Genomic DNA, 19,654 nt, shown 5'->3' with positions numbered 1-19,654 from the left:
TTTCACGCGAATTCGCAAGATAAACGCTTTCTGCAGGCAGCACTCACCACTGATGAGAAGAATATTAAAGGCAACGAATAAAAAGCGAAATAACTTCATCGAGCACTGCTTATGAACAGCCGGCAGTGCCTCAGTTTCGGTATGTGGTTTCTCAGGGTAAAGAGAAGGCGAATGCACTAAACAAAAGAACATCGGGAAACCAAGCACCAACTCATAACGAAAAGATTGCACAATATACTGCAAGCAAAATTTCCAGAAGACGGATACTGAAGACGCCGCAGACAAAAGAATTATTCTATGCAGTAACGAGTATCTAGGAAGCGTGAATTGCATGTGCTGCTCCACCACACAACTTCTTTTGATACTGTTTTACTTATTCTAAATTTTCATTACCTGATCGTCTCTAAAATACTGTGCGGTTATCACCTGGTTTCCAACAGCGATAGTAGTAAGTAAATCGACTACAAAGTCTTTCAAAGTAGGTCAGACACAAAAAAAAAAAAAATCGGAGCTGCGTGTAGCTCATGTCATTCTGCTTTCAATCGTGAATCTCCGGCTGGGAGTAGTGGCGTACTTCTGTAATCCAAGCTTCTGGGAGGCCGTTGTGTGGGAGAGATCTGGAAACAACTACAGATTCGACCGTTCCACGAGCTCAGGAACGGCCGCGAGGCCGTCATCGAGCTCTGCAGATCGACAGATGATAGTGTGGAAATTTCGGCAAGCGGTGGCTAAGGGTTAAGAGAAGCCAAACGCACTAAACACAAGAAAGTCGGGAAACCGAAGCACACAACTCATAACGAAAAGATTGCGGAATGCAGTGCGAAAGCAAAACTTCGAGAAGACCAACTCTGAAGCCATCGGCGAGCTAGGAATTATTCCGCACAAGAAGCGATCATATAGGAAGAGCGAGCCGAGGCTGTCGCTCGACCACACAATAAATTTTTGCTTAATCCCAATTTGCAGTACCGGTTCGACACTAGAATACTGCGCCTCGGTTCTTCCAAAAGCGATAGTAATAAGCACGTCGACTGCAGTGTCATTTGGCGTAGTGAGTCAGACATGGAGAGGATATGGGGCGGGTGGAATATGCAACGACAGGGGCATTGCAGGGCGGCCGCCGGCTCCTTGCGCTGTGGCGCACCGGTGGCGGCGGCGGCCTGGCTGGGCTGCTGGTGCCTCCATGTAGAGCTGCCGCCGAGCCCAGGCACCGTGCCGCTAACGAGGCGATTGCCTTTGGTGACATCTTTTGCAATAACGACTGCGCGAATCGAAGGTATCTCGTAAGGAAGGAAAGAGCAGCAGCTGCCGCCGAGCCCAGGCGCCGTGCCGAACACGCAGAAGGTCCCCGGCTCGATTGCGGGCGGAAACCCGTTTTCGTCGCACCCAGCAAGACACTTGCTACGATCTCTACTGTGACCATTTAAATCAACTTCAAACGTTACATCAGCAGGGTGCACATGGCTCAAATGAAACATGAAACGGTTTCAGAACTGGTTGTCGGATTTTAGCGCTGACTTGGAGGCCTGGAAATGCGCGAAACAGCCGCCGCCATGCGATTTGTTACCACACCGTTGTACAAAACGCAAGGGCTCGTCCGGGATTTTTTTTACCCGGGACCTCCTGCACCCGAAGCAGGAATCATACCCCTAGACCAACGAGCCTATTCGTTCCGAAAACGCACTGCATGTGAATGACGCCACCTTTGATGGTCTCACCATGTAGGGCTGCAGCTCAGCCAGCGTTCTCCCTGTCTGTCGCGGTTGGATTGTTTCCATCGACGTCTTTTACTACAGGAACTTCACGAATCGGAGGGAGCTCGTAGCCGATGCCCTTGCTAACACAGAAGAGAAACTGTTGCTATTACGAGTCTCCGGGTGGTACATGAAAAGAACCGTCGTTTCCGTGGTGTAGCGGTTATCACGTCTGCTTTACACGCAGAAGGTCCCCGGTTCGATCCCGGGCGGGAACACAACAATTTTAATCTATATTTCGGATTTCATTTCCGAGATGACCTCACGTCCGCGTATGCAGAGACAAGCAATGTTGTATGCTAGACGGATAGGGCGTCATTTTACTGTCAAATACTGTTGCTCTCTTATTGCACCGGTATTTGGTAACTGAGAACGCCCCTAGCTTCATTATGGCTGGCAAAATTTATAATCCGGTTCTTCAGGGCTACTTCAAGTGCGCTTGCTACTGGCTTTCCTGAGCTCACCCTACTCGCCTTGTCACAGCTCTGTCAAAGTGTGATGCTAACTAATAATGAGAAACTCTTAGCCACGCTCAATCTTACATGCCACCCCTTGGTTGTTGCCGTCGCTAGTAAGATGAGGGTAGGCTGTCGCACAATTAAGCTGAATCTCCACTCACGGTGCACATATCCCGCAAAGACAACCTTGTTTTCCGTTGCATGCAAAATTACCGTCTGCCTTTCTACCGAATTACACCTACGTACTTTACTGGTGCCGCATTCTTGTTATATCCACGTGCTATAACGGGCGTCAACTCTTCATTGAGGAGCTGCAACCGGGGCTGAGTTCCACCTACTCTTCAGCACGGTCAAAATGGCAGGGCTCGTCCTTGATTTGAACCCGGGACCTCCTGCACCCAAAGCAGGAATCATACCCCTAGACCAACGAGCCACCTGGCTGGAGCAGTCAAGTTAATCCCAAGTAGTGGGCCTCGCAGGGAACACAAACTTTCACGCGAATTCGCAAGATAAACGCTTTCTGCAGGCAGCACTCACCACTGATGAGAAGAATATTAAAGGCAACGAATAAAAAGCGAAATAACTTCATCGAGCACTGCTTATGAACAGCCGGCAGTGCCTCAGTTTCGGTATGTGGTTTCTCAGGGTAAAGAGAAGGCGAATGCACTAAACAAAAGAACATCGGGAAACCAAGCACCAACTCATAACGAAAAGATTGCACAATATACTGCAAGCAAAATTTCCAGAAGACGGATACTGAAGACGCCGCAGACAAAAGAATTATTCTATGCAGTAACGAGTATCTAGGAAGCGTGAATTGCATGTGCTGCTCCACCACACAACTTCTTTTGATACTGTTTTACTTATTCTAAATTTTCATTACCTGATCGTCTCTAAAATACTGTGCGGTTATCACCTGGTTTCCAACAGCGATAGTAGTAAGTAAATCGACTACAAAGTCTTTCAAAGTAGGTCAGACACAAAAAAAAAAAAATCGGAGCTGCGTGTAGCTCATGTCATTCTGCTTTCAATCGTGAATCTCCGGCTGGGAGTAGTGGCGTACTTCTGTAATCCAAGCTTCTGGGAGGCCGTTGTGTGGGAGAGATCTGGAAACAACTACAGATTCGACCGTTCCACGAGCTCAGGAACGGCCGCGAGGCCGTCATCGAGCTCTGCAGATCGACAGATGATAGTGTGGAAATTTCGGCAAGCGGTGGCTAAGGGTTAAGAGAAGCCAAACGCACTAAACACAAGAAAGTCGGGAAACCGAAGCACACAACTCATAACGAAAAGATTGCGGAATGCAGTGCGAAAGCAAAACTTCGAGAAGACCAACTCTGAAGCCATCGGCGAGCTAGGAATTATTCCGCACAAGAAGCGATCATATAGGAAGAGCGAGCCGAGGCTGCCGCTCGACCACACAATAAATTTTTGCTTAATCCCAATTTGCAGTACCGGTTCGACACTAGAATACTGCGCCTCGGTTCTTCCAAAAGCGATAGTAATAAGCACGTCGACTGCAGTGTCATTTGGCGTAGTGAGTCAGACATGGAGAGGATATGGGGCGGGTGGAATATGCAACGACAGGGGCATTGCAGGGCGGCCGCCGGCTCCTTGCGCTGTGGCGCACCGGTGGCGGCGGCGGCCTGGCTGGGCTGCTGGTGCCTCCATGTAGAGCTGCCGCCGAGCCCAGGCAAAGTGCCGCTAACGAAGCGATTGCCTTTGGTGACATCTTTTGCAATAACGATGCGCGAATCGACGGTATCTCGTAAGGAAGGAAAGAGCAGCAGCTGCCGCCGAGCCCAGGCGCCGTGCCGAACACGCAGAAGGTCCCCGGCTCGATTGCGGGCGGAAACCCGTTTTCGTCGCACCCAGCAAGACACTTGCTACGATCTCTACTGTGACCATTTAAATCAACTTCAAACGTTCCATCAGCAGGGTGCACATGGCTCAAATGAAACATGAAACGGTTTCAGAACTGGTTGTCGGATTTTAGCGCTGACTTGGAGGCCTGGAAATGCGCGAAACAGCCGCCGCCATGCGATTTGTTACCACACCGTTGTACAAAACGCAAGGGCTCGTCCGGGATTTGAACCCGGGACCTCCTGCACCCGAAGCAGGAATCATACCCCTAGGCCAACGAGCCTATTCGTTCCGAAAACGCACTGCATGTGAATGACGCCACCTTTGATGGTCTCACCATGTAGGGCTGCAGCTCAGCCAGCGTTCTCCCTGTCTGTCGCGGTTGGATTGTTTCCATCGACGTCTTTTACTACAGGAACTTCACGAATCGGAGGGAGCTCGTAGCCGATGCCCTTGCTAACACAGAAGAGAAACTGTTGCTATTACGATTCTCCGGGTGGTACATGAAAAGAACCGTCGTTTCCGTGGTGTAGCGGTTATCACGTCTGCTTCACACGCAGAAGGTCCCCGGTTCGATCCCGGGCGGGAACACAACAATTTTAATCTATATTTCGGATTTCATTTCCGAGATGACCTCACGTCCGCGTATGCAGAGACAAGCAATGTTGTATGCTAGACGGATAGGGCGTCATTTTACTGTCAAATACTGTTGCTCTCTTATTGCACCGGTATTTGGTAACTGAGAACGCCCCTAGCTTCATTATGGCTGGCAAAATTTATAATCCGGTTCTTCAGGGCTACTTCAAGTGCGCTTGCTACTGGCTTTCCTGAGCTCACCCTACTCGCCTTGTCACAGCTCTGTCAAAGGGTGATGCTAACTAATAATGAGAAACTCTTAGCCACGCTCAATCTTACATGCCACCCCTTGGTTGTTGCCGTCGCTAGTAAGATGAGGGTAGACTGTCGCACAATTAAGCTGAATCTCCACTCACGGTGCACATATCCCGCAAAGACAACCTTGTTTTCCGTTGCATGCAAAATTACCGTCTGCCTTTCTACCGAATTACACCTACGTACTTTACTGGTGCCGCATTCTTGTTATATCCACGTGCTATAACGGGCGTCAACTCTTCATTGAGGAGCTGCAACCGGGGCTGAGTTCCACCTACTCTTCAGCACGGTCAAAATGGCAGGGTTCGTCCGGGATTTGAACCCGGGACCTCCTGCACCCAAAGCAGGAATCATACCCCTAGACCAACGAGCCACCTGGCTGGAGCAGTCAAGTTAATCCCAAGTAGTGGGCCTCGCAGGGAACACAAACTTTCACGCGAATTCGCAAGATAAACGCTTTCTGCAGGCAGCACTCACCACTGATGAGAAGAATATTAAAGGCAACGAATAAAAAGCGAAATAACTTCATCGAGCACTGCTTATGAACAGCCGGCAGTGCCTCAGTTTCGGTATGTGGTTTCTCAGGGTAAAGAGAAGGCGAATGCACTAAACAAAAGAACATCGGGAAACCAAGCACCAACTCATAACGAAAAGATTGCACAATATACTGCAAGCAAAATTTCCAGAAGACGGATACTGAAGACGCCGCAGACAAAAGAATTATTCTATGCAGTAACGAGTATCTAGGAAGCGTGAATTGCATGTGCTGCTCCACCACACAACTTCTTTTGATACTGTTTTACTTATTCTAAATTTTCATTACCTGATCGTCTCTAAAATACTGTGCGGTTATCACCTGGTTTCCAACAGCGATAGTAGTAAGTAAATCGACTACAAAGTCTTTCAAAGTAGGTCAGACACAAAAAAAAAAAAAAAAATCGGAGCTGCGTGTAGCTCATGTCATTCTGCTTTCAATCGTGAATCTCCGGCTGGGAGTAGTGGCGTACTTCTGTAATCCAAGCTTCTGGGAGGCCGTTGTGTGGGAGAGATCTGGAAACAACTACAGATTCGACCGTTCCACGAGCTCAGGAACGGCCGCGAGGCCGTCATCGAGCTCTGCAGATCGACAGATGATAGTGTGGAAATTTCGGCAAGCGGTGGCTAAGGGTTAAGAGAAGCCAAACGCACTAAACACAAGAAAGTCGGGAAACCGAAGCACACAACTCATAACGAAAAGATTGCGGAATGCAGTGCGAAAGCAAAACTTCGAGAAGACCAACTCTGAAGCCATCGGCGAGCTAGGAATTATTCCGCACAAGAAGCGATCATATAGGAAGAGCGAGCCGAGGCTGTCGCTCGACCACACAATAAATTTTTGCTTAATCCCAATTTGCAGTACCGGTTCGACACTAGAATACTGCGCCTCGGTTCTTCCAAAAGCGATAGTAATAAGCACGTCGACTGCAGTGTCATTTGGCGTAGTGAGTCAGACATGGAGAGGATATGGGGCGGGTGGAATATGCAACGACAGGGGCATTGCAGGGCGGCCGCCGGCTCCTTGCGCTGTGGCGCACCGGTGGCGGCGGCGGCCTGGCTGGGCTGCTGGTGCCTCCATGTAGAGCTGCCGCCGAGCCCAGGCACCGTGCCGCTAACGAGGCGATTGCCTTTGGTGACATCTTTTGCAATAACGACTGCGCGAATCGAAGGTATCTCGTAAGGAAGGAAAGAGCAGCAGCTGCCGCCGAGCCCAGGCGCCGTGCCGAACACGCAGAAGGTCCCCGGCTCGATTGCGGGCGGAAACCCGTTTTCGTCGCACCCAGCAAGACACTTGCTACGATCTCTACTGTGACCATTTAAATCAACTTCAAACGTTCCATCAGCAGGGTGCACATGGCTCAAATGAAACATGAAACGGATTCAGAACTGGTTGTCGGATTTTAGCGCTGACTTGGAGGCCTGGAAATGCGCGAAACAGCCGCCGCCATGCGATTTGTTACCACACCGTTGTACAAAACGCAAGGGCTCGTCCGGGATTTTTTTTACCCGGGACCTCCTGCACCCGAAGCAGGAATCATACCCCTAGGCCAACGAGCCTATTCGTTCCGAAAACGCACTGCATGTGAATGACGCCACCTTTGATGGTCTCACCATGTAGGGCTGCAGCTCAGCCAGCGTTCTCCCTGTCTGTCGCGGTTGGATTGTTTCCATCGACGTCTTTTACTACAGGAACTTCACGAATCGGAGGGAGCTCGTAGCCGATGCCCTTGCTAACACAGAAGAGAAACTGTTGCTATTACGATTCTCCGGGTGGTACATGAAAAGAACCGTCGTTTCCGTGGTGTAGCGGTTATCACGTCTGCTTCACACGCAGAAGGTCCCCGGTTCGATCCCGGGCGGGAACACAACAATTTTAATCTATATTTCGGATTTCATTTCCGAGATGACCTCACGTCCGCGTATGCAGAGACAAGCAATGTTGTATGCTAGACGGATAGGGCGTCATTTTACTGTCAAATACTGTTGCTCTCTTATTGCACCGGTATTTGGTAACTGAGAACGCCCCTAGCTTCATTATGGCTGGCAAAATTTATAATCCGGTTCTTCAGGGCTACTTCAAGTGCGCTTGCTACTGGCTTTCCTGAGCTCACCCTACTCGCCTTGTCACAGCTCTGTCAAAGTGTGATGCTAACTAATAATGAGAAACTCTTAGCCACGGTCAATCTTACATGCCACCCCTTGGTTGTTGCCGTCGCTAGTAAGATGAGGGTAGACTGTCGCACAATTAAGCTGAATCTCCACTCACGGTGCACATATCCCGCAAAGACAACATTGTTTTCCGTTGCATGCAAAATTACCGTCTGCCTTTCTACCGAATTACACCTACGTACTTTACTGGTGCCGCATTCTTGTTATATCCACGTGCTATAACGGGCGTCAACTCTTCATTGAGGAGCTGCAACCGGGGCTGAGTTCCACCTACTCTTCAGCACGGTCAAAATGGCAGGGCTCGTCCGGGATTTGAACCCGGGACCTCCTGCACCCAAAGCAGGAATCATACCCCTAGACCAACGAGCCACCTGGCTGGAGCAGTCAAGTTAATCCCAAGTAGTGGGCCTCGCAGGGAACACAAACTTTCACGCGAATTCGCAAGATAAACGCTTTCTGCAGGCAGCACTCACCACTGATGAGAAGAATATTAAAGGCAACGAATAAAAAGCGAAATAACTTCATCGAGCACTGCTTATGAACAGCCGGCAGTGCCTCAGTTTCGGTATGTGGTTTCTCAGGGTAAAGAGAAGGCGAATGCACTAAACAAAAGAACATCGGGAAACCAAGCACCAACTCATAACGAAAAGATTGCACAATATACTGCAAGCAAAATTTCCAGAAGACGGATACTGAAGACGCCGCAGACAAAAGAATTATTCTATGCAGTAACGAGTATCTAGGAAGCGTGAATTGCATGTGCTGCTCCACCACACAACTTCTTTTGATACTGTTTTACTCATTCTAAATTTTCATTACCTGATCGTCTCTAAAATACTGTGCGGCTATCACCTGGTTTCCAACAGCGATAGTAGTAAGTAAATCGACTACAAAGTCTTTCAAAGTAGGTCAGACACAAAAAAAAAAAAAAAAATCGGAGCTGCGTGTAGCTCATGTCATTCTGCTTTCAATCGTGAATCTCCGGCTGGGAGTAGTGGCGTACTTCTGTAATCCAAGCTTCTGGGAGGCCGTTGTGTGGGAGAGATCTGGAAACAACTACAGATTCGACCGTTCCACGAGCTCAGGAACGGCCGCGAGGCCGTCATCGAGCTCTGCAGATCGACAGATGATAGTGTGGAAATTTCGGCAAGCGGTGGCTAAGGGTTAAGAGAAGCCAAACGCACTAAACACAAGAAAGTCGGGAAACCGAAGCACACAACTCATAACGAAAAGATTGCGGAATGCAGTGCGAAAGCAAAACTTCGAGAAGACCAACTCTGAAGCCATCGGCGAGCTAGGAATTATTCCGCACAAGAAGCGATCATATAGGAAGAGCGAGCCGAGGCTGTCGCTCGACCACACAATAAATTTTTGCTTAATCCCAATTTGCAGTACCGGTTCGACACTAGAATACTGCGCCTCGGTTCTTCCAAAAGCGATAGTAATAAGCACGTCGACTGCAGTGTCATTTGGCGTAGTGAGTCAGACATGGAGAGGATATGGGGCGGGTGGAATATGCAACGACAGGGGCATTGCAGGGCGGCCGCCGGCTCCTTGCGCTGTGGCGCACCGGTGGCGGCGGCGGCCTGGCTGGGCTGCTGGTGCCTCCATGTAGAGCTGCCGCCGAGCCCAGGCACCGTGCCGCTAACGAGGCGATTGCCTTTGGTGACATCTTTTGCAATAACGACTGCGCGAATCGAAGGTATCTCGTAAGGAAGGAAAGAGCAGCAGCTGCCGCCGAGCCCAGGCGCCGTGCCGAACACGCAGAAGGTCCCCGGCTCGATTGCGGGCGGAAACCCGTTTTCGTCGCACCCAGCAAGACACTTGCTACGATCTCTACTGTGACCATTTAAATCAACTTCAAACGTTCCATCAGCAGGGTGCACATGGCTCAAATGAAACATGAAACGGTTTCAGAACTGGTTGTCGGATTTTAGCGCTGACTTGGAGGCCTGGAAATGCGCGAAACAGCCGCCGCCATGCGATTTGTTACCACACCGTTGTACAAAACGCAAGGGCTCGTCCGGGATTTTTTTTACCCGGGACCTCCTGCACCCGAAGCAGGAATCATACCCCTAGGCCAACGAGCCTATTCGTTCCGAAAACGCACTGCATGTGAATGACGCCACCTTTGATGGTCTCACCATGTAGGGCTGCAGCTCAGCCAGCGTTCTCCCTGTCTGTCGCGGTTGGATTGTTTCCATCGACGTCTTTTACTACAGGAACTTCACGAATCGGAGGGAGCTCGTAGCCGATGCCCTTGCTAACACAGAAGAGAAACTGTTGCTATTACGATTCTCCGGGTGGTACATGAAAACAACCGTCGTTTCCGTGGTGTAGCGGTTATCACGTCTGCTTCACACGCAGAAGGTCCCCGGTTCGATCCCGGGCGGGAACACAACAATTTTAATCTATATTTCGGATTTCATTTCCGAGATGACCTCACGTCCGCGTATGCAGAGACAAGCAATGTTGTATGCTAGACGGATAGGGCGTCATTTTACTGTCAAATACTGTTGCTCTCTTATTGCACCGGTATTTGGTAACTGAGAACGCCCCTAGCTTCATTATGGCTGGCAAAATTTATAATCCGGTTCTTCAGGGCTACTTCAAGTGCGCTTGCTACTGGCTTTCCTGAGCTCACCCTACTCGCCTTGTCACAGCTCTGTCAAAGTGTGATGCTAACTAATAATGAGAAACTCTTAGCCACGCTCAATCTTACATGCCACCCCTTGGTTGTTGCCGTCGCTAGTAAGATGAGGGTAGACTGTCGCACAATTAAGCTGAATCTCCACTCACGGTGCACATATCCCGCAAAGACAACCTTGTTTTCCGTTGCATGCAAAATTACCGTCTGCCTTTCTACCGAATTACACCTACGTACTTTACTGGTGCCGCATTCTTGTTATATCCACGTGCTATAACGGGCGTCAACTCTTCATTGAGGAGCTGCAACCGGGGCTGAGTTCCACCTACTCTTCAGCACGGTCAAAATGGCAGGGCTCGTCCGGGATTTGAACCCGGGACCTCCTGCACCCAAAGCAGGAATCATACCCCTAGACCAACGAGCCACCTGGCTGGAGCAGTCAAGTTAATCCCAAGTAGTGGGCCTCGCAGGGAACACAAACTTTCACGCGAATTCGCAAGATAAACGCTTTCTGCAGGCAGCACTCACCACTGATGAGAAGAATATTAAAGGCAACGAATAAAAAGCGAAATAACTTCATCGAGCACTGCTTATGAACAGCCGGCAGTGCCTCAGTTTCGGTATGTGGTTTCTCAGGGTAAAGAGAAGGCGAATGCACTAAACAAAAGAACATCGGGAAACCAAGCACCAACTCATAACGAAAAGATTGCACAATATACTGCAAGCAAAATTTCCAGAAGACGGATACTGAAGACGCCGCAGACAAAAGAATTATTCTATGCAGTAACGAGTATCTAGGAAGCGTGAATTGCATGTGCTGCTCCACCACACAACTTCTTTTGATACTGTTTTACTTATTCTAAATTTTCATTACCTGATCGTCTCTAAAATACTGTGCGGTTATCACCTGGTTTCCAACAGCGATAGTAGTAAGTAAATCGACTACAAAGTCTTTCAAAGTAGGTCAGACACAAAAAAAAAAAAAAAAATCGGAGCTGCGTGTAGCTCATGTCATTCTGCTTTCAATCGTGAATCTCCGGCTGGGAGTAGTGGCGTACTTCTGTAATCCAAGCTTCTGGGAGGCCGTTGTGTGGGAGAGATCTGGAAACAACTACAGATTCGACCGTTCCACGAGCTCAGGAACGGCCGCGATGCCTTCATCGAGCTCTGCAGATCGACAGATGATAGTGTGGAAATTTCGGCAAGCGGTGGCTAAGGGTTAAGAGAAGCCAAACGCACTAAACACAAGAAAGTCGGGAAACCGAAGCACACAACTCATAACGAAAAGATTGCGGAATGCAGTGCGAAAGCAAAACTTCGAGAAGACCAACTCTGAAGCCATCGGCGAGCTAGGAATTATTCCGCACAAGAAGCGATCATGTAGGAAGAGCGAGCTGAGGCTGTCGCTCGACCACACAATAAATTTTTGCTTAATCCCAATTTGCAGTACCGGTTCGACACTAGAATACTGCGCCTCGGTTCTTCCAAAAGCGATAGTAATAAGCACGTCGACTGCAGTGTCATTTGGCGTAGTGAGTCAGACATGGAGAGGATATGGGGCGGGTGGAATATGCAACGACAGGGGCATTGCAGGGCGGCCGCCGGCTCCTTGCGCTGTGGCGCACCGGTGGCGGCGGCGGCCTGGCTGGGCTGCTGGTGCCTCCATGTAGAGCTGCCGCCGAGCCCAGGCAAAGTGCCGCTAACGAAGCGATTGCCTTTGGTGACATCTTTTGCAATAACGACTGCGCGAATCGACGGTATCTCGTAAGGAAGGAAAGAGCAGCAGCTGCCGCCGAGCCCAGGCGCCGTGCCGAACACGCAGAAGGTCCCCGGCTCGATTGCGGGCGGAAACCCGTTTTCGTCGCACCCAGCAAGACACTTGCTACGATCTCTACTGTGACCATTTAAATCAACTTCAAACGTTCCATCAGCAGGGTGCACATGGCTCAAATGAAACATGAAACGGTTTCAGAACTGCCGCCGAGCCCAGGCAAAGTGCCGCTAACGAAGCGATTGCCTTTGGTGACATCTTTTGCAATAACGACTGCGCGAATCGACGGTATCTCGTAAGGAAGGAAAGAGCAGCAGCTGCCGCCGAGCCCAGGCGCCGTGCCGAACACGCAGAAGGTCCCCGGCTCGATTGCGGGCGGAAACCCGTTTTCGTCGCACCCAGCAAGACACTTGCTACGATCTCTACTGTGACCATTTAAATCAACTTCAAACGTTCCATCAGCAGGGTGCACATGGCTCAAATGAAACATGAAACGGTTTCAGAACTGGTTGTCGGATTTTAGCGCTGACTTGGAGGCCTGGAAATGCGCGAAACAGCCGCCGCCATGCGATTTGTTACCACACCGTTGTACAAAACGCAAGGGCTCGTCCGGGATTTTTTTTACCCGGGACCTCCTGCACCCGAAGCAGGAATCATACCCCTAGGCCAACGAGCCTATTCGTTCCGAAAACGCACTGCATGTGAATGACGCCACCTTTGATGGTCTCACCATGTAGGGCTGCAGCTCAGCCAGCGTTCTCCCTGTCTGTCGCGGTTGGATTGTTTCCATCGACGTCTTTTACTACAGGAACTTCACGAATCGGAGGGAGCTCGTAGCCGATGCCCTTGCTAACACAGAAGAGAAACTGTTGCTATTACGATTCTCCGGGTGGTACATGAAAACAACCGTCGTTTCCGTGGTGTAGCGGTTATCACGTCTGCTTCACACGCAGAAGGTCCCCGGTTCGATCCCGGGCGGGAACACAACAATTTTAATCTATATTTCGGATTTCATTTCCGAGATGACCTCACGTCCGCGTATGCAGAGACAAGCAATGTTGTATGCTAGACGGATAGGGCGTCATTTTACTGTCAAATACTGTTGCTCTCTTATTGCACCGGTATTTGGTAACTGAGAACGCCCCTAGCTTCATTATGGCTGGCAAAATTTATAATCCGGTTCTTCAGGGCTACTTCAAGTGCGCTTGCTACTGGCTTTCCTGAGCTCACCCTACTCGCCTTGTCACAGCTCTGTCAAAGTGTGATGCTAACTAATAATGAGAAACTCTTAGCCACGCTCAATCTTACATGCCACCCCTTGGTTGTTGCCGTCGCTAGTAAGATGAGGGTAGACTGTCGCACAATTAAGCTGAATCTCCACTCACGGTGCACATATCCCGCAAAGACAACCTTGTTTTCCGTTGCATGCAAAATTACCGTCTGCCTTTCTACCGAATTACACCTACGTACTTTACTGGTGCCGCATTCTTGTTATATCCACGTGCTATAACGGGCGTCAACTCTTCATTGAGGAGCTGCAACCGGGGCTGAGTTCCACCTACTCTTCAGCACGGTCAAAATGGCAGGGCTCGTCCGGGATTTGAACCCGGGACCTCCTGCACCCAAAGCAGGAATCATACCCCTAGACCAACGAGCCACCTGGCTGGAGCAGTCAAGTTAATCCCAAGTAGTGGGCCTCGCAGGGAACACAAACTTTCACGCGAATTCGCAAGATAAACGCTTTCTGCAGGCAGCACTCACCACTGATGAGAAGAATATTAAAGGCAACGAATAAAAAGCGAAATAACTTCATCGAGCACTGCTTATGAACAGCCGGCAGTGCCTCAGTTTCGGTATGTGGTTTCTCAGGGTAAAGAGAAGGCGAATGCACTAAACAAAAGAACATCGGGAAACCAAGCACCAACTCATAACGAAAAGATTGCACAATATACTGCAAGCAAAATTTCCAGAAGACGGATACTGAAGACGCCGCAGACAAAAGAATTATTCTATGCAGTAACGAGTATCTAGGAAGCGTGAATTGCATGTGCTGCTCCACCACACAACTTCTTTTGATACTGTTTTACTTATTCTAAATTTTCATTACCTGATCGTCTCTAAAATACTGTGCGGTTATCACCTGGTTTCCAACAGCGATAGTAGTAAGTAAATCGACTACAAAGTCTTTCAAAGTAGGTCAGACACAAAAAAAAAAAAAAAAATCGGAGCTGCGTGTAGCTCATGTCATTCTGCTTTCAATCGTGAATCTCCGGCTGGGAGTAGTGGCGTACTTCTGTAATCCAAGCTTCTGGGAGGCCGTTGTGTGGGAGAGATCTGGAAACAACTACAGATTCGACCGTTCCACGAGCTCAGGAACGGCCGCGATGCCTTCATCGAGCTCTGCAGATCGACAGATGATAGTGTGGAAATTTCGGCAAGCGGTGGCTAAGGGTTAAGAGAAGCCAAACGCACTAAACACAAGAAAGTCGGGAAACCGAAGCACACAACTCATAACGAAAAGATTGCGGAATGCAGTGCGAAAGCAAAACTTCGAGAAGACCAACTCTGAAGCCATCGGCGAGCTAGGAATTATTCCGCACAAGAAGCGATCATGTAGGAAGAGCGAGCTGAGGCTGTCGCTCGACCACACAATAAATTTTTGCTTAATCCCAATTTGCAGTACCGGTTCGACACTAGAATACTGCGCCTCGGTTCTTCCAAAAGCGATAGTAATAAGCACGTCGACTGCAGTGTCATTTGGCGTAGTGAGTCAGACATGGAGAGGATATGGGGCGGGTGGAATATGCAACGACAGGGGCATTGCAGGGCGGCCGCCGGCTCCTTGCGCTGTGGCGCACCGGTGGCGGCGGCGGCCTGGCTGGGCTGCTGGTGCCTCCATGTAGAGCTGCCGCCGAGCCCAGGCAAAGTGCCGCTAACGAAGCGATTGCCTTTGGTGACATCTTTTGCAATAACGACTGCGCGAATCGACGGTATCTCGTAAGGAAGGAAAGAGCAGCAGCTGCCGCCGAGCCCAGGCGCCGTGCCGAACACGCAGAAGGTCCCCGGCTCGATTGCGGGCGGAAACCCGTTTTCGTCGCACCCAGCAAGACACTTGCTACGATCTCTACTGTGACCATTTAAATCAACTTCAAACGTTCCATCAGCAGGGTGCACATGGCTCAAATGAAACATGAAACGGTTTCAGAACTGCCGCCGAGCCCAGGCAAAGTGCCGCTAACGAAGCGATTGCCTTTGGTGACATCTTTTGCAATAACGACTGCGCGAATCGACGGTATCTCGTAAGGAAGGAAAGAGCAGCAGCTGCCGCCGAGCCCAGGCGCCGTGCCGAACACGCAGAAGGTCCCCGGCTCGATTGCGGGCGGAAACCCGTTTTCGTCGCACCCAGCAAGACACTTGCTACGATCTCTACTGTGACCATTTAAATCAACTTCAAACGTTCCATCAGCAGGGTGCACATGGCTCAAATGAAACATGAAACGGTTTCAGAACTGGTTGTCGGATTTTAGCGCTGACTTGGAGGCCTGGAAATGCGCGAAACAGCCGCCGCCATGCGATTTGTTACCACACCGTTGTACAAAACGCAAGGGCTCGTCCGGGATTTTTTTTACCCGGGACCTCCTGCACCCGAAGCAGGAATCATACCCCTAGGCCAACGAGCCTATTCGTTCCGAAAACGCACTGCATGTGAATGACGCCACCTTTGATGGTCTCACCATGTAGGGCTGCAGCTCAGCCAGCGTTCTCCCTGTCTGTCGCGGTTGGATTGTTTCCATCGACGTCTTTTACTACAGGAACTTCACGAATCGGAGGGAGCTCGTAGCCGATGCCCTTGCTAACACAGAAGAGAAACTGTTGCTATTACGATTCTCCGGGTGGTACATGAAAAGAACCGTCGTTTCCGTGGTGTAGCGGTTATCACGTCTGCTTCACACGCAGAAGGTCCCCGGTTCGATCCCGGGCGGGAACACAACAATTTTAATCTATATTTCGGATTTCATTTCCGAGATGACCTCACGTCCGCGTATGCAGAGACAAGCAATGTTGTATGCTAGACGGATAGGGCGTCATTTTACTGTCAAATACTGTTGCTCTCTTATTGCACCGGTATTTGGTAACTGAGAACGCCCCTAGCTTCATTATGGCTGGCAAAATTTATAATCCGGTTCTTCAGGGCTACTTCAAGTGCGCTTGCTACTGGCTTTCCTGAGCTCACCCTACTCGCCTTGTCACAGCTCTGTCAAAGTGTGATGCTAACTAATAATGAGAAACTCTTAGCCACGCTCAATCTTACATGCCACCCCTTGGTTGTTGCCGTCGCTAGTAAGATGAGGGTAGACTGTCGCACAATTAAGCTGAATCTCCACTCACGGTGCACATATCCCGCAAAGACAACCTTGTTTTCCGTTGCATGCAAAATTACCGTCTGCCTTTCTACCGAATTACACCTACGTACTTTACTGGTGCCGCATTCTTGTTATATCCACGTGCTATAACGGGCGTCAACTCTTCATTGAGGAGCTGCAACCGGGGCTGAGTTCCACCTACTCTTCAGCACGGTCAAAATGGCAGGGCTCGTCCGGGATTTGAACCCGGGACCTCCTGCACCCAAAGCAGGAATCATACCCCTAGACCAACGAGCCACCTGGCTGGAGCAGTCAAGTTAATCCCAAGTAGTGGGCCTCGCAGGGAACACAAACTTTCACGCGAATTCGCAAGATAAACGCTTTCTGCAGGCAGCACTCACCACTGATGAGAAGAATATTAAAGGCAACGAATAAAAAGCGAAATAACTTCATCGAGCACTGCTTATGAACAGCCGGCAGTGCCTCAGTTTCGGTATGTGGTTTCTCAGGGTAAAGAGAAGGCGAATGCACTAAACAAAAGAACATCGGGAAACCAAGCACCAACTCATAACGAAAAGATTGCACAATATACTGCAAGCAAAATTTCCAGAAGACGGATACTGAAGACGCCGCAGACAAAAGAATTATTCTATGCAGTAACGAGTATCTAGGAAGCGTGAATTGCATGTGCTGCTCCACCACACAACTTCTTTTGATACTGTTTTACTTATTCTAAATTTTCATTACCTGATCGTCTCTAAAATACTGTGCGGTTATCACCTGGTTTCCAACAGCGATAGTAGTAAGTAAATCGACTACAAAGTCTTTCAAAGTAGGTCAGACACAAAAAAAAAAAAAAAATCGGAGCTGCGTGTAGCTCATGTCATTCTGCTTTCAATCGTGAATCTCCGGCTGGGAGTAGTGGCGTACTTCTGTAATCCAAGCTTCTGGGAGGCCGTTGTGTGGGAGAGATCTGGAAACAACTACAGATTCGACCGTTCCACGAGCTCAGGAACGGCCGCGATGCCTTCATCGAGCTCTGCAGATCGACAGATGATAGTGTGGAAATTTCGGCAAGCGGTGGCTAAGGGTTAAGAGAAGCCAAACGCACTAAACACAAGAAAGTCGGGAAACCGAAGCACACAACTCATAACGAAAAGATTGCGGAATGCAGTGCGAAAGCAAAACTTCGAGAAGACCAACTCTGAAGCCATCGGCGAGCTAGGAATTATTCCGCACAAGAAGCGATCATGTAGGAAGAGCGAGCTGAGGCTGTCGCTCGACCACACAATAAATTTTTGCTTAATCCCAATTTGCAGTACCGGTTCGACACTAGAATACTGCGCCTCGGTTCTTCCAAAAGCGATAGTAATAAGCACGTCGACTGCAGTGTCATTTGGCGTAGTGAGTCAGACATGGAGAGGATATGGGGCGGGTGGAATATGCAACGACAGGGGCATTGCAGGGCGGCCGCCGGCTCCTTGCGCTGTGGCGCACCGGTGGCGGCGGCGGCCTGGCTGGGCTGCTGGTGCCTCCATGTAGAGCTGCCGCCGAGCCCAGGCAAAGTGCCGCTAACGAAGCGATTGCCTTTGGTGACATCTTTTGCAATAACGACTGCGCGAATCGACGGTATCTCGTAAGGAAGGAAAGAGCAGCAGCTGCCGCCGAGCCCAGGCGCCGTGCCGAACACGCAGAAGGTCCCCGGCTCGATTGCGGGCGGAAACCCGTTTTCGTCGCACCCAGCAAGACACTTGCTACGATCTCTACTGTGACCATTTAAATCAACTTCAAACGTTCCATCAGCAGGGTGCACATGGCTCAAATGAAACATGAAACGGTTTCAGAACTGCCGCCGAGCCCAGGCAAAGTGCCGCTAACGAAGCGATTGCCTTTGGTGACATCTTTTGCAATAACGACTGCGCGAATCGACGGTATCTCGTAAGGAAGGAAAGAGCAGCAGCTGCCGCCGAGCCCAGGCGCCGTGCCGAACACGCAGAAGGTCCCCGGCTCGATTGCGGGCGGAAACCCGTTTTCGTCGCACCCAGCAAGACACTTGCTACGATCTCTACTGTGACCATTTAAATCAACTTCAAACGTTCCATCAGCAGGGTGCACATGGCTCAAATGAAACATGAAACGGTTTCAGAACTGGTTGTCGGATTTTAGCGCTGACTTGGAGGCCTGGAAATGCGCGAAACAGCCGCCGCCATGCGATTTGTTACCACACCGTTGTACAAAACGCAAGGGCTCGTCCGGGATTTTTTTTACCCGGGACCTCCTGCACCCGAAGCAGGAATCATACCCCTAGGCCAACGAGCCTATTCGTTCCGAAAACGCACTGCATGTGAATGACGCCACCTTTGATGGTCTCACCATGTAGGGCTGCAGCTCAGCCAGCGTTCTCCCTGTCTGTCGCGGTTGGATTGTTTCCATCGACGTCTTTTACTACAGGAACTTCACGAATCGGAGGGAGCTCGTAGCCGATGCCCTTGCTAACACAGAAGAGAAACTGTTGCTATTACGATTCTCCGGGTGGTACATGAAAAGAACCGTCGTTTCCGTGGTGTAGCGGTTATCACGTCTGCTTCACACGCAGAAGGTCCCCGGTTCGATCCCGGGCGGGAACACAACAATTTTAATCTATATTTCGGATTTCATTTCCGAGATGACCTCACGTCCGCGTATGCAGAGACAAGCAATGTTGTATGCTAGACGGATAGGGCGTCATTTTACTGTCAAATACTGTTGCTCTCTTATTGCACCGGTATTTGGTAACTGAGAACGCCCCTAGCTTCATTATGGCTGGCAAAATTTATAATCCGGTTCTTCAGGGCTACTTCAAGTGCGCTTGCTACTGGCTTTCATGAGCTCACCCGCCGGCCGCGGTGGTCTCGCGGTTAAGGCGCTCGGTTCGGAACCGCGCGACTGCTACGGTCGCAGGTTCGAATCCTGCCTCGGGCATGGATGTGTGTGATGTCCTTAGGTTAGTTAGGTTTAAGTAGTTCTAAGTTCTAGGGGACTGATGACCACAGAAGTTAAGTCCCATAGTGCTCAGAGCCATTTGAACCATTTGAGCTTACTCGCCTTGTCACAGCTCTGTCAAAGTGTGATGCTAACTAATAATGAGAAACTCTTAGCCACGCTCAATCTTACATGCCACCCCTTGGTTGTTGCCGTCGCTAGTAAGATGAGGGTAGACTGTC

At 50.0% G+C, this 19,654-nt stretch overlaps 13 non-coding genes across 13 annotated transcripts; 7 read left to right on the top strand and 6 right to left on the bottom strand.

The window, feature by feature from the left end:
- The first annotated feature begins 1,896 nt into the window (after positions 1 to 1,896).
- Positions 1,897 to 1,969, top strand: Trnav-uac (transfer RNA valine (anticodon UAC)). Its single transcript has one exon. It is a non-coding gene; the product is annotated as a tRNA-Val (tRNA).
- A 2,314-nt stretch (positions 1,970 to 4,283) lies between these two features.
- Trnap-cgg (transfer RNA proline (anticodon CGG)) lies at positions 4,284 to 4,355 on the bottom strand. Its single transcript has one exon. It is a non-coding gene; the product is annotated as a tRNA-Pro (tRNA).
- A 235-nt stretch (positions 4,356 to 4,590) lies between these two features.
- On the top strand, positions 4,591 to 4,663 carry Trnav-cac (transfer RNA valine (anticodon CAC)). The gene has a single exon. It is a non-coding gene; the product is annotated as a tRNA-Val (tRNA).
- Positions 4,664 to 5,264: 601 nt separating this feature from the next.
- On the bottom strand, positions 5,265 to 5,336 carry Trnap-ugg (transfer RNA proline (anticodon UGG)). The gene has a single exon. It is a non-coding gene; the product is annotated as a tRNA-Pro (tRNA).
- A 1,956-nt stretch (positions 5,337 to 7,292) lies between these two features.
- Trnav-cac (transfer RNA valine (anticodon CAC)) lies at positions 7,293 to 7,365 on the top strand. The gene has a single exon. It is a non-coding gene; the product is annotated as a tRNA-Val (tRNA).
- Positions 7,366 to 7,966: 601 nt separating this feature from the next.
- On the bottom strand, positions 7,967 to 8,038 carry Trnap-ugg (transfer RNA proline (anticodon UGG)). Its single transcript has one exon. It is a non-coding gene; the product is annotated as a tRNA-Pro (tRNA).
- Positions 8,039 to 9,994: 1,956 nt separating this feature from the next.
- Trnav-cac (transfer RNA valine (anticodon CAC)) lies at positions 9,995 to 10,067 on the top strand. Its single transcript has one exon. It is a non-coding gene; the product is annotated as a tRNA-Val (tRNA).
- Positions 10,068 to 10,668: 601 nt separating this feature from the next.
- On the bottom strand, positions 10,669 to 10,740 carry Trnap-ugg (transfer RNA proline (anticodon UGG)). Its single transcript has one exon. It is a non-coding gene; the product is annotated as a tRNA-Pro (tRNA).
- A 2,258-nt stretch (positions 10,741 to 12,998) lies between these two features.
- Positions 12,999 to 13,071, top strand: Trnav-cac (transfer RNA valine (anticodon CAC)). The gene has a single exon. It is a non-coding gene; the product is annotated as a tRNA-Val (tRNA).
- A 601-nt stretch (positions 13,072 to 13,672) lies between these two features.
- On the bottom strand, positions 13,673 to 13,744 carry Trnap-ugg (transfer RNA proline (anticodon UGG)). Its single transcript has one exon. It is a non-coding gene; the product is annotated as a tRNA-Pro (tRNA).
- A 2,258-nt stretch (positions 13,745 to 16,002) lies between these two features.
- Positions 16,003 to 16,075, top strand: Trnav-cac (transfer RNA valine (anticodon CAC)). Its single transcript has one exon. It is a non-coding gene; the product is annotated as a tRNA-Val (tRNA).
- Positions 16,076 to 16,676: 601 nt separating this feature from the next.
- Positions 16,677 to 16,748, bottom strand: Trnap-ugg (transfer RNA proline (anticodon UGG)). Its single transcript has one exon. It is a non-coding gene; the product is annotated as a tRNA-Pro (tRNA).
- A 2,257-nt stretch (positions 16,749 to 19,005) lies between these two features.
- Positions 19,006 to 19,078, top strand: Trnav-cac (transfer RNA valine (anticodon CAC)). The gene has a single exon. It is a non-coding gene; the product is annotated as a tRNA-Val (tRNA).
- The last annotated feature ends 576 nt before the right edge of the window (positions 19,079 to 19,654 follow it).

This window comes from Schistocerca serialis, chromosome 2 (genome assembly GCF_023864345.2).
Source record: "Schistocerca serialis cubense isolate TAMUIC-IGC-003099 chromosome 2, iqSchSeri2.2, whole genome shotgun sequence".
In the NCBI taxonomy this organism is placed as follows: domain Eukaryota; kingdom Metazoa; phylum Arthropoda; class Insecta; order Orthoptera; family Acrididae; genus Schistocerca; species Schistocerca serialis.
Note: the sequence above shows the minus strand (reverse complement) of the source record. Positions and strands in the feature narration are given on the sequence as shown.